The sequence below is a fragment of the Podarcis gaigeae genome (genome assembly GCF_964106915.1).
Source record: "Podarcis gaigeae genome assembly, chromosome: 10".
Taxonomy (NCBI): Eukaryota; Metazoa; Chordata; class Lepidosauria; order Squamata; family Lacertidae; genus Podarcis; species Podarcis gaigeae.
Window position 1 is genome coordinate 52,533,729 of NC_139686.1, and position 12,407 is coordinate 52,546,135.

The 12,407-nt window shown below is 39.0% G+C and overlaps 1 protein-coding gene across 8 annotated transcripts in view; it reads left to right on the forward strand.

The window, feature by feature from the left end:
- The window catches only part of FOXP2 (forkhead box P2), a 350,478-nt gene that overhangs the window by 14,748 nt on the left and 323,323 nt on the right, over positions 1-12,407 (forward strand). The gene's annotated exons all lie outside the window — the stretch shown is intronic.

Here is a 12,407-nt window from a genome sequence, read left to right on the forward strand (position 1 = left end):
TTTTTTAAAAAAGAAAGTTTTTCTCAAAGTAATGGGAAAATAAGAGTTCATAGAAAACACAAACATAAAGTTTTCTGGAGTTAAAAATAGGAATTAAAATATTTATGATGGCACACAGTGTTGTATGTGAAAGCACAGATAAGGCTGTGGTTACATTACAGTACTTACAGTATTTTCATGACCTAAAATTTAAAGTGCAAAAGACCTAATGCAGTCAGGTATGAAGAGTCTGCCAAGATTGTTGATAAATAGTTATGCTTCCCCCTCCCCTTCAATATTGACATTCTTGTAATATTTTTGTAAGAACATATCTAAACTTAATGAGGGAATAGTGTTGGGGGAAACATACTGATGGTCTTGTGTACTGTACAGTTAGCGTAGCACAGAAGATATGGAGTATTGCTGGGCATATTGTAAGGATAATTTTTCAATTGAAAACCAATTAGCATAGTGTATGAGCACAAAGAGTGCAGGAATATGATGTTAGTTTTGGAAACGATCATGAAATGCTTTCACCCAGAAAATTCATTCAGACTTGCTTGTTATCAGTCTGAATGAATTTAAATTACTTTTAAGGTTGTGATGATGCCAGTAAATTGTTCTTAGTGCACAATAACTGTCTAAGTACACCATGTAATATGTATGGTCAATAGTTCACAAAATGGTTATAATTTACAGAAAGAGCAATAAAGTCTTGAAAACATATCTGTTCAGCAAAGAGAAATCAAGGTTTATTGAGATATAAATTAGCAAAGAAACATTTGTTGTTTGCTTATGTTTTAGGTGACTAATGCCTTGTATTGCAAAAGGTTAGTTTGGTGAATAAAGTTGTAACCCAACTTCTGAAAGCTTTCTAGTGATGTTGCCCAGAAAAGGACATAAAACAAATCTAAATAGGTTTTAAATATATATAACTTATAAAACCCCTGTAAAGTTTATTTAAAGATATTTTGGCATTCTTTTTAACTAGGAATCAGATGATAATATCGGCATCCCAGCTGGAATATGCAGTTTAACGAGAGTGCATAAGGAGTCACTTTTGAAGGGAAAAATACTGACGTTAGTGTGGCACTGCAAAAACTTTTCATTCAAAGGGGGATTTTGTGCCCTTTCTTTTTATCCATTGTGCATGAAGTGGCTCTTTAATATTAAGGAGCTATTTCCCCCCCTCCCCCCTTAGTTGAAAATTTGGATCTGAGGCTCACTGATCACTTAGAATACCCACTTTCTCTCTTTCTCATTGCATTTTGAAGCACACTTGCTTTGACCCATCCTCTAGTTTGTCCACATTTGGTCCCCACCCTGCACTCAGCTCTCGCCTGTGGCTCCTAGAAGCTGTCAGCATTTGCAGTGGCCTCACCAGGTACCTAAACCAGGTCTCAAACCCTCATTGATTTAGAGACTTGGTCTTCATGTGAAGACACGCTACAGTGAATTGAGCAGGCGAGACCAATATTGGGACCAACAGTCGAGAAGGTGGTTTGTACACTGCCTTCTGGCAACTCTTGCAGCCAAGCTCTATTGCTCTACTTTCCTTTAGACCACATCAGTGAGGCTGAGTGGGGGGTCTTGTTATTTGGGCAGCCCAGGACCTCCTTACATACTGCCCATGCTTGTGTCCCAGGGAGGTCACTTCAGTGCTACAATTTTAGCAGTTTGACTTCACCCCTGGAAGTGCAGTCTATTGTTTGTCTCTTGGGACAGACGGATGCCAACAACTGTTGCCCCTGGATGCAGAAGTACATTTCTAGTCTGCCTCAGTATAATAATTAATAATAATTCATTATTTATACCCTGCCCATCTGGCTGGATTTCCCCAGCCACTGAGCGGCTTCCAACAAAACGTTAAAAATACAATAAAACATCAACCATTAAAAACTGCTCTAAACAGGGCTGCCTTCAGATGTCTTCTAAAAGCCAGATAGTTGTTTCTTTCCTTGACATCTGATGGGAGGGCATTAGGCCCTCTTCCTGGTTCCCTGTAACTTCGCTTCTTGCTGTAAGGGAACCGCCAGAAGGCCCTCGGAGCTGGACCTCATTGTCCGGGCATGCATCCCTGAAGTTCAGTGTGGTCCAGGTTGGCATGTGATGTTAATATGCACCTGCATTAATTGTATGCATGGATTTCCATTACTGTATACCTTACTCTGTAATAAACAAAATCTATTATATGAATGCCGTTAACTGCAGAATAAACCTCTGAAGTTCAGACTACTATTTCCTTGGTTAAAGAAGAAGAAAAAATGTTTTGCTTTTAATGGATTTGTTTTTGCCTTTTTGCAAAATGTGTGTGCATATGTTAATATTAGCACAATTTTAGTTGTAAATAAGTAATTTATCCCCAGTATTGAGAACCCTTTTCTGTTCTTCCACTTTGTAGGTTTTCGATCGCTTGCCTGGGTCTGTATGTTTTGGAGCTGCGTTTCTGCTTGAGTTTTATGTGTCTGTATTGCACTAGTTGATCAGTATGGAGTTCATGTATTGGGGCTGTTCTTTTGCATTTGGATGATCAAATCCTGTCTTAAAAAACAAGGTTATGCATGAGCTTCATGTACCTGCACTCAACCCTTGTGCTACTGTGGGCAAATAAACCAGGAACTGCAGTAAATGATAGCTTGCTGTTTGGTGTGAACAGTGAGCTTTTTAAAAAGACAGACTTTGGAAGCCAGTTTTTAAACCATAGTTTGACATGCTCAGAAGAGATGCGGGAAGGGGCTGCATGCATAGGCCCAAATTAGTTTACTCTTTTTATGTCTGTTTATTCCTTGCTCAAACATTTCAACTATATTTGTATGTTAAATTTGATAACTAAGGCTCAGCTGTTCGTGTTTACTTTTGTTTTTGTAAGTTGCTGAGAGCTCATCTATATTAGGAGGACATACAGCCTCTTAAACAAGGCGATCACCATCACAAAAATATTTAAAAATGCCTCTAATATTTATTGAACAATAAACACCTGTACTTTTCATTGTTAACTTTAATGTTTATGGGAACTCATTTTGGGTGCTTTAACTTTTGCTCAAAAGATGTAATCTTCCATTTCAGGGACCACTTTTATGGGTCTAGGTTTTGAAGCAAGTCTCTAGGTAACAGTATACTCGGTCATGAACTCTTTTCCCAAGAAAGCAAGGCTCCTCAGCCACAGAAAGTCACCAGTTGTGCAATGTCGGAAGAACCCCAAAATAAAAAGATAAGTTTCAATAAGTGAGTTTAAGTGAAGTCTTGATCCTGGTTTGTGTGCTTTTATGGCATTAAGCAGTCACATTTTTGAACTTTCTTTGTAAATACCAGCACTAGAAACCGTCTTTATAAGGCAAAACAGGAGAGCTTCAAGACTGAATTGACAGTCTGTTGATCTGAGAATTAACAAACTCCTAAAATTACACGAGTTGGCAACCCTGGGATAAACATGTCAGCGAGTCTTTCCCACCTTTAATTTGTCATCAGCTGGTACTGTAAATGGAACATGCTCCTTTTGTGATTGCAGAATAGGACTATTAATTGAAAGTACCGTTTTCAGGCTATTTTGGTGATATCTTAGTGAATTGTAAAGTTCAGCCGTAAACCAGATTACCCAGGTTCCTCCCCCCCCCCCAATGCTATTATGGCCAGGTTGAACTGTGCTGAAGTCTGTGAGAAACAGACATGTCATCTACTTGATTTCATGACTCTGAACATAGGAAGAGCCTGCTGGATCAGGCCAATGGCCCATCTAGTCCAGCATCCTGTACTCACAGTGGCTGGTCAAATGCCTGTGGGAAACTGCAAACAGAATTTGAGCACGCTCAGATTTGTTTCTGATAATTGTTATTTGGAAGCATTGCTTCCTCCAGATGTGGAGGCAGAGAGCACAGCCCTCTCCTCTGGTTTTATATTTTAGCCTAGCCATAGAAATTAGAACAGCAGCATGGAAAGGTGAACAGGCGAGTCCTTAAAATGTTTACCCGATTGAAGGGAGGGGAGTTGTTAGAACAGTTCAACCACCAAAAAAGATAGTTCAGTTTGTCAGGTGCTGAAGAAGGAATCATGTGTAAGGTAACCAACAGACCTTGATTTTAAAAACTGCAAACGTTGTGTTAAGATGGCTAGGTTTAAAAGAAACAAACAAACATAGCGGGCTTTTCTTCTTGGACTTACTGTTCTGGAAAAGGAGGAGACTCATATAATTGGGAGGGACTTCATGGAATCTTCCAGGGCATTTACTGTGGTCAGAAAAAGTGAGATACTGGATTAAAGCACAGTATATGTGGATTTGTGAAAAATACTGGATTTGCCAAATGGAACAGGGAAATGTAGGAGGTGACATATCAGATGTAATCCTAAGTACAGGATACTTCCCCATTGGTGGCGACCTGGTTGGACTGGAAATGAATATACTCTCTTCTTGTTGATGTGAGCTGCCCTAGTTGCCTTCTTCCAGTGTGTCTCAGACTATGCTGTTGCAAAAGATGCATGAGTGAGCAAGTTTAGGGGCAGCCAGCCCTAGACACACATTCCCATTTGTCCGCTAACATGATCTTATGTGTGCCAATACTGCTGTGTCAACGTTTATTTGAGGGTGCAGCAAGCAGATGAAACACATAGCAGTGAGTGAGTAGCAGTAGTAGGTGTTGGAAGGCAGAGTTGTATATGCTGAGCAGCTTGCTTTGTGCCCCATGAGCGAGCTAGCTTGCTGCCTTTGGATGCAGTGAGGATGGCATCTGGTTGCCAGTGCTGAAGCAAAATCCACCTGTCAGTCTGGATGCCTTCTGTGTGCCGAATTGTGAAGTGGGAGAGGCATCCTCTTGCCCTCCTCTGCAAAAATAAAAATAAAAATTGTATTGGGTAAGCACTGTAACATCTTAAGGTATTGGCAATAGATTGTCTATAACGCGGGTGGCACTGTGGTCTAAACCACTGAGCCTCTTGGCCTTGCTGATCAGAAGGTCGGCAGTTCAAATCTCCGTGACAGGGTGAGCTCCTGTTGTTCTGTCCCAGTTTCTCCCAACCTAGCAGTTTGAAAGCACACCAGTGCAAGTAGATAAATAGGTCCTACTGCGGTGGGAAAGTAAACAGCATTTCCATGCGCTCTGACTTCTGTCATGGTGTTCTGTTGTACCAGAAGCGATTTAGTCATGCTGGCCACATGACCCGGAAAGCTGTACGTTGACAAACGCCGGCTCCCTCTTCCTGAAAGTGTGATGAGTGCCACAACCCCATAATCGCCTTTGACTGGACTTAACTGTCCAGGGGTCATTTAGCTTTTTTAAAAAAACAACAACCTATAAATGCAGTATCATGCTGAGGTTTCTGTAGCAAAGGACAATCCTGTTAGTTTTACACCTGCTGCTGAATTGATCTGCATGCATTTTGCAGTGGACTACAAGATTGTCATGGCAGGTGTTCCTGGTACATTTATGTTAGGCATGGCCATGGCTTGACATTCTTTACAAGGAGATTACTATTTGCAGAAATGAACGTCTTCAGGTTAATTATTCAAGATTGCCTCGTTACTGCTCACTCATTAGAAATCTTTTTGTGAAGTTCTGTAGAGATATTTCTTTGATTGATTTTTATACAGTGGTACCTTGGGTTACAGATGCTTCGGGTTACAGACTCCGCTAACCCAGAAATGGTATCTCAGGTTAAGAACTTTGCTTCAGGATGAGAACAGAAATCGCTCGGTGGCAGTGCAGTGGCAGCGGGAGGCCCCATTAGCTAAAGTGGTACCTCAGGTTAAGAACAGTTTCAGGTTAAGAACGGACCTCTGGAACGAATTAAGTTCTTAACCAGAAGTACCACTGTATACTGGTAAATTTTGAAGTGCAGCTCATAATGGCAGCTCCATAGCATCTCCTCCAGCTGTGCAGATATGTGTGTGATATATATATTGCAAACATACCTCCCCTCGCCTCAGAAGCAGAAATACATAGTATAATACCCAGTTTACTGGGATCAGTGTCCTTGAATAGTTGTCAGACAGTAAAGGTGGTGTAGTGGGTTTCATGTTGGACTTGAGCTGAGGAGATGGGGATTCACACCACAGATCAGCTATGAAGTTTTCATAGGTTCAACTTGCAAAACACACTGACCTTTAACAAGTGATCTTCACTGGAAATGCAACCTTTTAGGCAGAAAATAACGTAAAGAAGGTATGTTGCTTAAATTGCTAGTATAAAGTCGGAATCTCACAAAAAAGGAAAGAAGTATCTAGTCTCCACATGATTTTCCTCAACTCTCTGAATCCACTATGCTAAACTGTAACAAGCAATACAGTGGTACCTCGGGTTAAGAACTTAATTTGTTCTGGCGGTCCGTTCTTAACCTGAAACTGTTCTTAACCTGAGGTACCATTTTAGCTAATGGGGCCTCCCACTGCAGTCACGCCGCTGGAGCACAATTTCTGTTCTCATCCTGAAGCAAAGTTCTTAACCCGAGGTACTATTTCTGGGTTAGCGGAGTCTGTAACCTGAAGCGTCTGTAACCCAAGCTACCACTGTAGTAAAATCTGAAAGCATTGTTATGACCTCATCCAAAGCAAGAAAAATATGTGAATTATTCCCCCCCCCCACCTGATCTTAGAAATTGTCCTGGAGATGCATCCTCTCCCACAACACTACAGTACTAATTTTATGGTTACCCAAAGCTTTCCTTTTGAACTAAATATTGGAATACTAAAGTACTGTATGCTTTTTAGAAAATAATTCAGTCATATACAATGTTTCATCAGAACTTGTAATGACTGTAGTTTTCATGTAAGCACATTTATCTACTTTCTTTCTGTGCTCATAAAATGCATGTTGGAGTTTTGTGTTTAGCTGATTTGAAGAGAGAGAAAAATAAGGCAGTTGTAATTACCTGCTAGACATGTGTTTTAATCCCACAAAATCAAAATTATAGTGTTCTCATATGCACTGAGATATACTTTTATATAATTCACCATTGCTTCATTTATATTCTTTGTGTCTGCTTCCATTCGTAGCCATTGGGAATTTTGCTACCAGCAATAAAAGACAACCACCATGTTATACTGTACAGTATAGATATTGCAAATTTTGGTCTTGCTTCCCATTGATCTCAATCACCATGTGGGAATCACTTTCAGCTGATTTTTATTTCCTGAGTCAGAAATTCTGTTTTACCGATCTTTCGGGCTTTCAGCAGTTATTCTCTGTGGGCTATCAAGTATTGCACATGAAAGAAAAGGTTCAAAGGCGTATAAAGAAGGCTGAGGTCTGAAATGTTTACTTAACAGTGCATTTCTTCTCTTTCTTAATGCTTTTTCAAAACATTTTCCAGACTAAGGGAATAGAAGGAAGGCTTAATAAATTTATGCTTTCTATATTCTATTGTCATTCTTACACACACACACACACACACACACACTCACTCACTCTCCCTCCCTCCTTCCCTTCCTCCCTCTGCCTGGTATTCATCAATGTAAACTTGATAGTGCAACAGCTTGTTTGCATCTGTTTTGCCAGTGAGATGGATTAACAGCTTTGCAATTAGTTTTTGTAAGTGTATTTGTATTGTCAGGTTTATTTCTGTCCTTGTGATGCTTTTTTTTTAAAAAAAATAAAAAACCAAAACAAAACAGTGAGCCTAGTGAAAATACACTTATCAGAGTTTGATGGTTAGAATAATATGAATGTTTCTGGTTTTGTTTAAGTAATGTTGGGGATGGAGCCCATAGTAGACCAGCAACTAACACTCAGGATCTCTTGAAAGTGGGACATACAATAATGTTCTCTCACCCGTTTAATCTGTGGTGCAAGTCCCCACTTCTGCCCTTCTCTAGTAGAGTCAGGTGAGAACAGATGGAAGAAAGTACTTCTCAGAATCCATAATTGACTCTGCTTTCTTGAGTCAATTCCAGTGAACTTTGTGTGCCTTACTTTTGAGTAGACATGTATAGGATTGCACTGCAACTTTGCTATCATAATATGTGGTTTAAAAGGGGATAGGGAAGGTATATTTACATCTCTTAGCCATTATAACTCTAGATCAAGAGCAGCCAATATGGCACCCTCAATATATTGTTGGACTCCCAATATCTGTCAGCCTGTCCAGTACTCTTGGGGCGGGAGCTTTAGGGCCCTTTATTGTTTAACCCTGCATGGAATCCATTTTCAGAAACAGAAACCAGACTGCAGGGACAAGTGAGTTAATCTTTTGTCTTCATTTTGTGACTACCAGCAAGATCATGCTCACTACTTTTTGATATGAAGTAGTTCAGTTCATACGCAATGACAAACCATGGTTTGACCCTTCCTTTTCCTTCTCACTTGTTCTTCTCTCGCTTTCTGGTTTGCAACGACATCCAGATTCTGCAAACAATTCTTGGATTATTGGTATATGTAAATCAAGACAAATGTGGACAAGATGAAACAGGTTTGATCCAGCAAAATTACCTTCCCTCCCCCTTAAAAAAATGGATATTTAATATTTTTCTCTTCCATATAATATTCTTAAGGAATGGCTCCCAACATAATATTGAAACAACAATTTAAAAAAACTAATAATAAAATAAAAAAGCAAATTAGTCTCAGGATCATGGGTTTGAGCCTCATGTTGGGCAAAGGATTTCTGCATTGTAGGGGTTTGGACAAGATGACCTTCTTGGTCCCTTCCAGCTCTTCAATTCTATGGAACACATGCAAAAGCAAAACACCTATGTGACCAGATAATCCTTGAGTTAAAAAGGAGAGATCTAAAAGGCCTGGGATAATAAAAAGATATCATCTGGTGCCTAAACGACAGTAAACTCTCGAGTGCTGGTGAGTCATGTGTAGATTGATGTGGTGATGAAGTTGTCCCTGGTGTTTTTACACCTAAGACAACTAGGGCAGGATGGAAATTTTACTATATTAATACAAAAAAACGATCTAGTTTAGCAGTTAACTTCCATACTTTGAGTCCTGCTTAATGGTGTCACAATGATGCTAAAAAGAGACTACACAAAATACACTGAATTAAAGTTAGGCATAATTTAGATAGGGCATAGTCATTTAATTGGACTCACGTATATGTCCAGTTAATGAATATTATCAATATATAAAGTTACTTTAAGGACTTTCTGTTTTTGTTCAAAAAACTACATGCTGGCAAAAAGACTAAGTAGCTTAAGAGACAATTGTGTTATAAAAGTTTTTGAATTTTCCTGTATTTTTATTTTTCCTTGTTTGTTCCTTTTGAAATCTCATCCTTGGATTTGTTATGGTAGATCATCAGGGGCTTCTACTCTCTACTGCATTTTATCATAATGCGCTTTGAGTATAAATAAACTGTGGTATGCTAAACCTAATAGCAATTAAACTGGAAGTGTTTGTGTTTCATCACTGTGAACTTCGCAGAAATGTTTCCATGACAACCTCCATGCTAGTTAAGGCAACCAGAGGTGATCAACAGTTTATATTTCCCCCCCTCTTGTAAGAATGGAATTTGTGTTGACAGTTTTGGCCTTTAATGGCACTTTTGTACTGTGTGAAAGTATTTGTTTACTAGATCATATGCTGTTAACTGTCAGGCTGAGATAGAATGACTGCTTTTGATAAAAGACTGCATTTTGTTTCTTAAGTCTGTGAAGCTTTTGCGGTTTAATTATCCACATCAGTGCAAAAGTCTCTATTCATTTTGCAGTTTAGAGTTTGATTTATGAGACACAATGCATTAATGGTGAGGTTTTTTTGTTTTGGATATTGCTTTAAATAACAAATTTTGAAAATAAATGATAAGGGCCTTTTCTGTAGTGGCACCCAGCCTTTAGAATTACTTCCCCAAGGAAGCTGCCCAGTAGCACCACTGTCATGTAAGTGCCAGGTTATCCCTGAGCTTTAAAGTAACATCAGTGGTTCTGTTTGCTTGTTTTATAAATATTCTGCTTTTCTTTTCTTTTTTTACTAGTTTTTGAGTGTTTTATTGTTTATAATAGGCGAGCAAACTGCAGGCTTGTTTTTCACTGGAATCTGAAGATCTACCAAACAAAGTCAGGTGCAAACAACATACACAGAACAGGATACTCTGAAAACATTGTAAACCTAGGCATTTGTTTTCAGTGCTAGAACTCAGTTGAGCTCACAATCCTTTCCCATACAGGTCCACCACTCCTGCTTAGCTTTCCTCATTTCAGCAAATTAATTATATGGGGGAAAGTGTTTTTGTTGTTGTTAAATAACTGGAACTTAGAACCTTTGCTAATCACTCTGAAATCTACTAGTAAATTCTGATCTATTTTTTCCCCAACCCATGGCTTATAAGGTGTATTGACTGTTCAGTCATAATGCTAAAACATGGTTTAGTGAAAATGAACCCAGTCATATTTGGGTTTCATGCAATCCTAGAACTATGCTTTATTTTAACCATGGTTAGTGAAAACAAGCCAGGTTCATGGATTTTATAGATTAAAGATGGCTTGTTTCCACTAACCCAAGTTAAGATTAACCTGATTTTTGGAGTACAGTGACATGGCCAGCTGTGAATAGGGTATATCTTTTGTTAACAAAGGAATCAAACTAGTTGATCACTTGTGCTCTCTCACTCATTGAATCTGTGTCACACAGTTTTGTTTTTCCTTCTCTTCTGAATTCAGCTCTCTTCTGAATTTGTAGCCTCAAGACTTGTCTGTGGTAATGTTCTGTACCCAGGTGATTCCTCACAGGCTGTAGGTGGCTCTGAATGAAGTGACCATATACTAAAATTCTAAATCCTTAAACATCTTGGGTTCCCTATGCCGCAGCACTTTGGATTTCTGTTTCTTTTAGAATGAGGAAGATATATCCTCTTTGAAGAGTTCCTACAGCTCAACATTTATAAGGACTCTTGCTCTTGGGGGAGTTGTCAAATCCGGAACCTCTTCTAAATAATTCCAGAGCTGCTGTTTACACTATAGTCATTTTGAGCAGGCACCTGGTGGCTAGAATTTAAACAATAAGGATAATTAATTTGATTCACGACATTATATTTTAATCTCCTTTGAAATAGGTTGAAATGAGGATGGGATACAATTTGAAATAAAAAAAAATGTCTGGAGAGATTTCTTGTCCATTTATATTTATACATGTTCAGTTCTGTTGCACTTAAGCTTTGCCAGCTTAACTAATTCGTTTCCTCAGATTTCTCCATATGATTTGAAAAGATAGAATTCTATTTTCCAATAGACGTTGTTTACCCAAGCTTTCTATTAATTCTTTTAAGGTGTCTTCTCTTGTCTGCTGTTCATTTACTCTTGTCTTTGACTTTCTTCCATCTTAGCTCTGGGTTGTTTTTTTAATTTCGAAAGTGAACAGAGCTCCCAACCCCGCCAAATAATGCACTAATTAGCATTAGTTCATGACTTGATTGCAATACTGCTTATTTATGGCAATCCTTCATCATTACTTTTCTCAAGTTGTTTATGCCCGTGTTACAATGTGTGCAGGAAGCTCTTTCATACAAGTGGTGATCCTTACTATACATAACAAGAGAGTGCAAAACCATCGAATCAGCTTGATGTTTGCAAATGTACTATAATCTGGGGGAAAGTCATCAGTTTTAAAAAACAAATGTTTTGGTTTATGTATTCACCGATACGTTTCAGAAAATAAAACATTGTAGTATACTTCTGTAGACTCTGGTTTGCAGTAGAGTAATATTGGAGACTGAATGCATTAAGCCAAAATAATTGTGAAATATGTTTAGGCTGCCTGTCAATTGATGCAGAAATGTAGTAATTTGAACAAAGAATACTCTACCCAAAAGCAGGAATAAAGCAAGGTATCCAGCTAATAGCGTTCAGGAAAACATAACATGTTTATAATATACAAATGAAAACAAAATCATTCTTTAAACAAATCATTATCCCGGAGAGAGAAGCATATTAAGCAAAATGGTATATTGCCTTTTAGCGATTTAGCGCCAAATCTGAAGCATCAATAACAGAAGTTTGTGTCCCTCCTAGATAGAAGTAGAAGTTCCCTATGTGGCTGGGAATGGTATATAGCCTGGGGGCCATCATGTATTTTTTGGATTTGATTTTTGATTCCGCTCCCCCACTCCCCAAATGAGAGGCACTGTCTTCCCCCATTGTGAGCTTTCCTAAATGTATGCAAGATGGGGGGGGGGGGAGTGTGTTTGTGTATGTATGCATGCACGCACGCACGCTTTGGAGAGAGAGAGACACAGATACATGTGTGTCTGTGATCAGTGTGTGCATATAGTATGCACCTTTCGTCTTTTTTTGGACTGGGGAATGCTTCCTGTTGTTGACACGCAGTAACAACATCATGCTGTGTGATCACTATTTTGCAATCTGCACAGTTGGGACCAGCAGGACACAAGTGTCTTGCCATGACAAGCATGAGGTTGTTCATAGAAGTGGGGAGCAGCGCTGACTGTTCTCTAATTTTTTTAATGCCACATCCCCATGACAGCTGTTTTGTGATGACTGC